Below are 8,339 nucleotides of genomic sequence, written 5' to 3'. Positions count from 1 at the left end.
CCTTCCTTCCTTCCTTCCTTCCTTCCTTCCTTCCTTCCTTCCTTTATTTATTTTGAGACCGAGTCTCGCTCTGTTGCCCAGGCTGGGGTGCAATGGTGCGATCTCGGTTCACTACAACCTCCACTTCCCAGGTTCAAGCAATTCTCCTGCTTCAGTCTCCTGAGTAGCTGGGACTACGGGCACAAGTGACCACGCCCAGCTAATTTTTATATTTTTAGTAGAGACGGGGTTTCACCATGCTGACCAGGTCTCAAACTCTCTACCTTCACGAGGTTCTTTTTTTTTTTTTTTTTCCTCTGAGACAGAGTCTTGCTCTGTTGCCCAGGCCTTGAACTCCTGACTTCAAGTCTCGAACTCCTCTCCTCAAGTGATCCACTCACCTCAGCCTCTCGGCATCCCAAAGTGCTGGGATTACAGGCGTGAGCCACCGCGCCCAGCCCCCACCACTTTCTTTAAATGGAGCATTTAGACACCTGCCCTTGAACTTCAAGTGACTGGCACTGTATTCCCCTCTCTATATATGTACTGCTAGTTGCTACATGCTCTCTCCACTTGACTCTAGTCCTATTCTCTCTCTCTCTACTTGATCTGGGGATGGAGGACTGCTCTCCCAACTCACGGTGCCCTCCTGACTCATGGTGCTCTCCCTGCCTAGGAGGCCTTTATTTATTATCTGTAAAAAATCTCTGGGGCCAGTCACAGTGGTTCTTTTTTTTAATCCCAGCACTTTCGGAGGCCGAGGCAGGAGGATCACTTGAGCCTGGGAGTTCAAGACCAGCCTGGGCAACATGGTGAGACTCCATCTCTATAAAATAATGATAATAATAATAGAAAGAAATCTTTGAATTTGTTTCCTGTTGTGATGGTGTCAGAAGCATTTGAACCAGAGCGACTGCATATTGAGTAGGGTAGAATGAGCTGCAACCTGCTGGGCTGCATCCCAAGAGGTTAGGCGTTCTTAGTCACAGGATGAGACAGGACATCACAAGATACAGGTTACAAAGACCCTGATAAAACAGAATGCAATAAAAAAATGCCAGCCATGGCCAGGTGCGGTGGCTCATGCCTGTAATCCCAGCACTTTGGGAGGCTGAGGCAGGCGAATCACAAGCTCAGGAGTTTGACACCAGCCTGGCCAACATGGAGAAACCCCGTCTTTACTAAAAATACAAAAAAGTAGCCCGGCGTGGTGGCAGACCCCTGTAATCCCAGTTACTCAGGAGGCTGAGGCAGGAGAATCACTTGAACCCGGGAGGTGGAGGCTGCAGTGAGCTGAGATCGCGCCATTGCACTCCAGCCTGGGCAACAGAGCGACTCCATCTCAAACAAAGCTGGCCAAAACTCGCCAAAACCAAGATGGCAACAAGAGTGACCTCTGGCTGTCCTCACTGCTCATAATACGCTAATTATAATACATTAGCTTGCTAAATGGCACTCCTACCAGTGCTGTGACAGTTCGTAAATGCCGTGGCAATGCCCAGAAGTTACCCTATATGGTCTAAAGGGGGAGAAATTCTCAGTTCTGGGACATTCCTATCCCTTTTCTGGAAAACTCATGAATAATCCACCCCTTCTTTAGCATATGATCAATAAATAACCATTAAAAAATAGCCAACCAACAAAACAAACAAACAAACAAACAAACAAACAAAGACCAAAAAATAAAAACCAAAATGAAACGAAAATAGCCAACCAGCAGCCATCCAGGCTGCTCTATGAAGTAGCCATTCTCCTGTTTCTTCACTTCTGTAATAAACCTGCTTTCACTTCACTCTGTGGACTCACTCCAAATTCTTTTTTTTTTTTTTTTTGAGACGGAGTCTCGCTCTGTCCCGCAGGCTGGAGTGCAGTGGTGTGATCTCAGCTCACTGCAAGCTCCACCTCCCAGGTTCACGCCATTCTCCTGCCTCAGCCTCCAGAGTAGCTGGGACTACAGGTGCCCACCACCATGCCCAGCTAATTTTTTGTATTTTTAGTAGAGATGGGGTTTCGCCATGTTAGCCAGGATGGTCTCGATCTCCTGACCTCGTGATCCGCCCACCTCGGCCTCCCAAAGTGCTGGGATTACAGGCGTGAGCCACCGCGCCCGGCCCTTCCAAATTCTTTCTTGCACAAGATCCAAGAACCCTCTCCTGGGGACTGGATCAGGACCTGTTTCCAGTAAAAGTGCTTTCCTGAGTTTGCGACTTCCATCTGAAGAACCAGGGGAAATCTGAGGCTGGGTTTTCCCTGGGGTGCCTGGGGGAACACAAGATTGGACTCCCATAGCCACAGAGACCATCCAGCAGGCATAAACTGGACATGGTGGGTCACACAAAAGCCACGAGGGCATCTGCCGGTATCAGCAAGTTTCCCGAGTGAGGAACTTTTAGGGATCCCTAAGCATCAGGCCATCCACCAGGTAAGTAAGTATCCTGTGAAAAGCCCGCTGTGAACACTACGCCCAGCTTCCCTTCATTTCTCCTTAAAGCAGGTTTGCTAGCCACTCTGCTACTGAGACCCCCATGTAGCTCTTAAAGCAGGGTGTCTTTCCATGTTCTTGCTTGCCCCACTCCCCAGTATCTTGGGCCTGCTGTGGCTGGTTATGTTAAAGTAGATATCTAGGCAGACATGAGCAGGGTAGGAGGGGATGCCCTGTTCCCGTCCCCAGGAATGTCAAGTGACAACTAGGTGGTGGTCAGGTGGTTGTTAAACTGTCTTTCTAAAATAATAATTGGTTGTAGCTGGCGCCAGGGAAAGGCAGTTTCCCAATAGATGGAAAACACCTGAGGCTGGTGATTAGCCGCTTCCCGATAAGATCTCAGGAGTTGGGTAAGTGGGTTCAAGCATGTGCACTAAGAGGCAACATGGCAGAGTTTAAGTGGTATTTGTTTTTTGTTTTGTTTTTGATGGAGTCTTGCTCTGTTGCGCAGGCTGGAGTGCAGTGGAGAGATCTCAGCTCACTGCAACCTCCAACTCCCAGGTTCAAGTGATTCTCCTGCCTCAGCCTCCCAAGTAGCTGGGATTACACATGCCCACCAGGACACTCAGTTAATTTTTTTTGAGATAAAGTCTCACTGTCTTGCCAGGCTGGAGGGCAGTGGCATGATCTCGGATCACTGCAACCTCCGCCTCCTGGGTTCAGGCAATTCTCCTGCCTCAGCCTCCCGAGTAGCTGGGATTACAGGCACATGCCACCATGCCCAGCTAATTTTTTTTTTGTATTTTTAGTAGAGACGGGGTTTCACCATCTTGGCCAGGATGGTCTTGATCTCTTGACCTCGTGATCTGCCTGCCTCAGCCTCCCAAAGTGTTGGGATTACAGGCATGAGACACCACGCCCGGCCCCAGCTAATTTTTATATTTTTAGTAGAGAGGGGGTTTCACCATGTTAGCCAGGCTGGTCTTGAGCTCCTGACCTCAAGCGATCCTCCTGCCTTGGCCTCCCAAAGTGTTGGGATTACAGGTGTGAGCCACTGCACCCGGCCAACTGGTCTATGACTTCCCAGGAACATTCAGCTGGTAGGGGAAGAACGCCTCAAATGAGCATGAGTGCAACTTCAGTAAACAGACTGTTCCTACCCCAAGGGAAAATCAAGGGAGAAGACATGCAAACCCCCGGAACCATGCCAGTGTATAAAACCCCAAGTCAGGGGCTCAACAGTGCACTTAAATGTCTCAAGTTGCCTGCTTGGCCCTCTTCCAAGTGTACTTTACTTCCTTTTGTTCCTCTAAAACTTTAAAAAAAAATTTATATTAATTAATTAATTAATTTATTTTTGAGATAGTCTCGCTCTGTCGCCCAGGCTGGAGTGCAGTGGCGTGATCTCAGCTCACTGCAACCTCTGCCTGCTGGGTTCAAGCGATTCTCCTGCCTCAGCCTCCCCAGTAGCTGGGATTACAGGTGCCTGCCACCATGCCCGGCTAATTTTTGTATTTTTAGTAGAGATGGGGTTTCGCCATGTTGGCTAGGCTGGTCTTCAACTCCTGGCCTCAAGCAATCCGCCCACCTCGGTCTCCCAAAGTGCTGGGATTATAGGTGTGAGCTGTCCCGCGTCCGGCCTCGTTCCTGTTATAAACACTTTTTAATAAACTCTGACTCCTGCTCAAAACCTTGCCTCAGTCTCTCACTCTGCCTTATGCCCCTCAGATGAATTATTTCCTTCGAGGAGGCAAGAGTTGAATTGCTGCAGACCCGTATGGATTTGCTGCTGCTAACAAAAGAAGCATCCCATGAAGGAGACAGTGCATCCTTCATTTCCCATTAAAGCAGGGTTACTAGCTGCTCTGCTACTGAAACCCCATTTAGTTGGGGCTCTCAAAGCAAGATCTCTTCCCATATTCTTGCGTTCCCCACCCTGCCAATAGCTTGGGACTGCTTTTGTGGGTTACTTGGTGTGAGGTTTATGGTAGAGGTGTTACAGGAAAGGTCAGGGTGAGCCCATAAAGTGAAAGCAAGTTTATTAGGAAAATAAATAAATAAAAGAATGGCTACTCCATAGACAAAGCAGCCCCGAGGGTGGCTGGTTGGCGATTTTTATGGTTATTTCCTGATTACGCATCAAACAAGGGGTGGATTATTCATGCCTTCTTTTTTTAGACCATATAGCGTAACTTCCTGACGTTGCCGTGGCATTTGTCATGGTGTTGGTGAGAGTGTAGCACTGAGGATGACCTGCGGTCACTCTCGTCGCCATCTTGGTTTTGATGGGTTTTGGCCGGCTTCTTTACTGAAACTAAGGGAGGAGACCACCCCTTATATTGTCTTATGCCCAATTTCTACCTCCAAAGAAAGAAGAAGTAAAAACTAAAAGGCAGAAATGAAATCCACAAGCAGGCAGCTCGGAGCCACACCCTGGGCCTGGTCATTAAAGATCGACCCCTGGCCTAATCATTTATGGTATCTATAGATTACAGACGTTGTATGGAAAAGCACTGTGAAAATCCCTGTCCTGTTCTGTTCCATTCTAATTACCGGTGCATGCAGCCCCAGTCACGTACCCCCTGCTTGCTCAATCGATCATGACCCTCTCACGTGCACCCCCTTAGAGTTGGGAGCCCTTAAAAGGGACAGGAATTGCTCACGCGGAGAGCTTGGTTGTTGGAGACGTGAGTCTTGCTGAAGCTCCCAGCTGAATAAAGCCCTTTCTTCTTTAACTCGGTGTCTGAGGGGTTTTGTCTGAGACTAGTCCTGCTACAAAACCTGTTTTATCAGCGAGGTCTTTATGACCTGTATCTTGTGCTGACCTCCTATCTCATCGTGTGACTGAGAATGCCTTAACCGTCTGGGAATGCACCCAGTAGGTCTCAGCCTCATTTTACTCATTCCTATTCAAGATGGAGTTGCTCTGGTTCACCTGCCTCTGACAGAGACAAGGTATTCCATTTTTCCAGGGCTAGTCTCTGTCTCAGGCGAGCTCTTTGCTCCTGGGTCTTGGGGGTGGAATTTCTCAGCATATCTGGCCTTCCTTGTGGCAGCCAAACTTTTCCTTATGTCTTTGGATGGGGGGGTCTTTGGAAGGACAGGATTTCTCATCCCTACTCCCATGGTGGCTGACCTCCCTGTATCAGTGCAGGCTTCTGAGTGCAAGCAGCTGTCCTCCCCTCCACCCAGGCATTCAGCTTTGCCTCTAGTTCTTCTTCAGCAGGAGCTAGCTTGGAAATGAGGGCAGGAGGATGTGTAACTACCTGAGAGGTTCTTCTTGCTGGCTGCGTACAGAAACACCGTGGCATTGTAGTAGAGAAAGAGTTTAATAGACATAAGGCTGGCCATACCACATGGAAGATGGAGTTAGCACTCAAATCATCTTGTCCAAAGCTTGTATGTTAGGGGTGTCATGGGAAAACGACAGCTGGTGGTGTGGGGGTAAAAGAATTTGTGAAGACAGTTTTAAGTAAAGGAAGGCAGATTTATTAGACAAAGTAGGAAAATACGTTGCCGGAGAGATAATGGGCTACCAGCAGAAGAGAAACTGACTGCAAAAAAACAAAGGCTTGCTTGAGATTTTAGAGGGTAGTGTTTATGCTGTCTGTTGAAGAGGGCTTTATGTAGTACTGATAACATCAAGGTTGCAGTGCACTAACTTGCAGGTGTCTGGTGATACCTGGGTGTAGGAAAGATTTTGAGTTACTTGTGCAGGAAGGCTGTGCGTCCTGGACCATGAAGAAAGACAGACTTGTTGCTTATCTGCTTTTTCTTTTTGTTTTCCTTTGGTTCCGCCGGCCCAACTCCCTTTCCCTAATTAGGACTCCACAAGGGGATGAGGGTGGCCAGGTAATAGGTGCTTGCTGCTGATTGGTTGGGGCGGAGATGAAATGATAGGAGTCCAAGCTGTCCTCCTGCAGGCAGAATTGCTTCTGGGCAGGGACACAAGGGTGGGTTTGGTGGGTGATTCAGGAGGGTTCAGGTGGAGCCATGAATGTCTGACATGCAAAAATCCTGAAAAGACATCTCAAAAGGCCAATCTTAGGGCTCAAGCTCCTCTCCTCCTCCAAGGCTGATGGCCTCCCATTGGCTTTACAAAAGGCTTGTGGGAGGAGAGGAGTTTCAGGCAAGGCCTATTACCATTTAAATGATAACCTAAAATGTCTTCCAAAGTTAGCTTGGCCCAGTAGCCCCCAAATAATCAAGGGAAAGGCAAGATGGTGGAGGCGGAGGGTATTAACTCTGCTTACTATTGTAATTTTTCTCAGTGATATAATTTTCGCAAAGGCAGTTTCAGGTAGACTACTGGTCATTGTCAACTGATACGCTGACAAAAAGAGTTAAACTCTAAAATATTTAAAGAGATTTATGCTGAGCCAAATATGAGTGACCAAGGCCCATGACATAGCCCCTCAAAGTCCTAAGAACAGGTGCCCAAGGTGGTTGGTTTATAGTTTTTATACATTTTATTTTAGGCAGAGTCTCATTCTGTTGCCTAGGCTGGAGTGCAGTGGTACTCACTGCAACCTCTGTCTCCCAGGCTCAAGCAATTCTTGTGCCTCAGCCACCCACATAGCTGGGATTACAGGTGTGTGCTACCATGTCTGGCTAATTTTTGTATTTTTATTAGAGACGAAGTTTCACCATGTTGACTAGGCTGGTCTCGAACTCTTGGCCTCAAGTGATCCTCCTGCTTTGGCCTCCCAAAGTGCTGGGATTACAGGCGTGAGCCACCACCCCGGCGATTTTTTTTTTTTTCCGAGAGGGAGTCTTGCTCTGTTGCCCAGGCTGGAGTGCAGTGGCACAATCTCAGCTCACTGCAACCTATGCCTCCTGGGCTCAAGTGATTCTCCTGTCTTAGTCTCCTGAGTAGCTGGGATTACAGGTGCTCGCCACCATGCCCATTAAGTTTTGTATTTTTAGTAGAGACGAGGTTTCACCGTGTTGGCCAGGTTGGTTTCAAACTCCTGACCTCAAGTGATCCACCCGCCTCGGCCTCCAAAAGTGCTGGAATTACAGGCGTGAACCCCTGCGGCCAATTTTATACGTTTTAGAGGGACGGAAGTTACAGGCAAACGTCAATCAATACACGTAAGGTGTACATTGGTTCAGTCAGGAAAGGTGGAACAATTTGGGGTGTAGGGCGGGGGACTTCCAGATCATAGGTGAATTCCAAGATTTTCTGACTGGAAATTGGTTGAAAGAGTAAAATTATGATCTAAAGACCTGGAATCAACAGAAAGGCATGTCTGATTTAAAGATAAGAGGTTATGACCTTTTACCTGGTTGCACTGCTGAGAGCAAGATGGGTCACCAGCAGCTGTACTAGAGCCACCAGTGAATATTTGGCCAGGGTTCTCGTTCTTGCCATATCTGCCCAAACTGGCATGGTCTGATCGGGAAATATGTCCTCAATATGTGCCGCCAGTATTTCTGTCAGTACAGGAAAGATATCGGTTTCATTAAGTTGCACTAATTGATCTTCCTTGAAAGGATTATCCAAGATATCTACCCAGTGAAAAACCATGATAGCGGCCGGGCGCGGTGGCTCACGCCTGAAATCCCAGCACTTTGGGAGGCCGAGGTGGGCAGATCACGAGGTCAGGAGATTGAGACTAATTCGGCCAACATGGTGAAACCTCATCTCTACTAAAAATACAAAAATTAGCTGGGCGTGGTGGCACATGCCTGTAATCCCAGCTACTCAGGAGGCTGAGGCAGGAGAATCGCTTGAACCCGGGAGGCAGAGGTTGCAGTGAGCCGAGATCACACCACTGCACTCCAGCCTGGCAACAGAGCAAGACTCCGTCTTAAAAAAAAAAAAAAAAAAAAAAAAAAAACCATGATAAAACCATGATAGCTCTTTGTACATAAAATAAACAGTTTTAAAAAAGATCAGGGGTTGTGGAGACCACTTTTTTTTTTTTTTTTTTGG

The 8,339-nt window shown here is 47.8% G+C and overlaps 1 pseudogene; it reads left to right on the top strand.

Moving 5' to 3' along the window:
* The first annotated feature begins 7,709 nt into the window (after window positions 1–7,709).
* LOC108538103 (40S ribosomal protein S29 pseudogene) lies at window positions 7,710–7,880 on the top strand (annotated as a pseudogene).
* Window positions 7,881–8,339: the final 459 nt, after the last annotated feature.

Source organism: Rhinopithecus bieti, unplaced genomic scaffold (genome assembly GCF_001698545.2).
Source record: "Rhinopithecus bieti isolate Rb0 unplaced genomic scaffold, ASM169854v2 scaffold_14454, whole genome shotgun sequence".
Taxonomy (NCBI): domain Eukaryota; kingdom Metazoa; phylum Chordata; class Mammalia; order Primates; family Cercopithecidae; genus Rhinopithecus; species Rhinopithecus bieti.
This window is presented reverse-complemented; position numbering and strand designations above follow the sequence as displayed.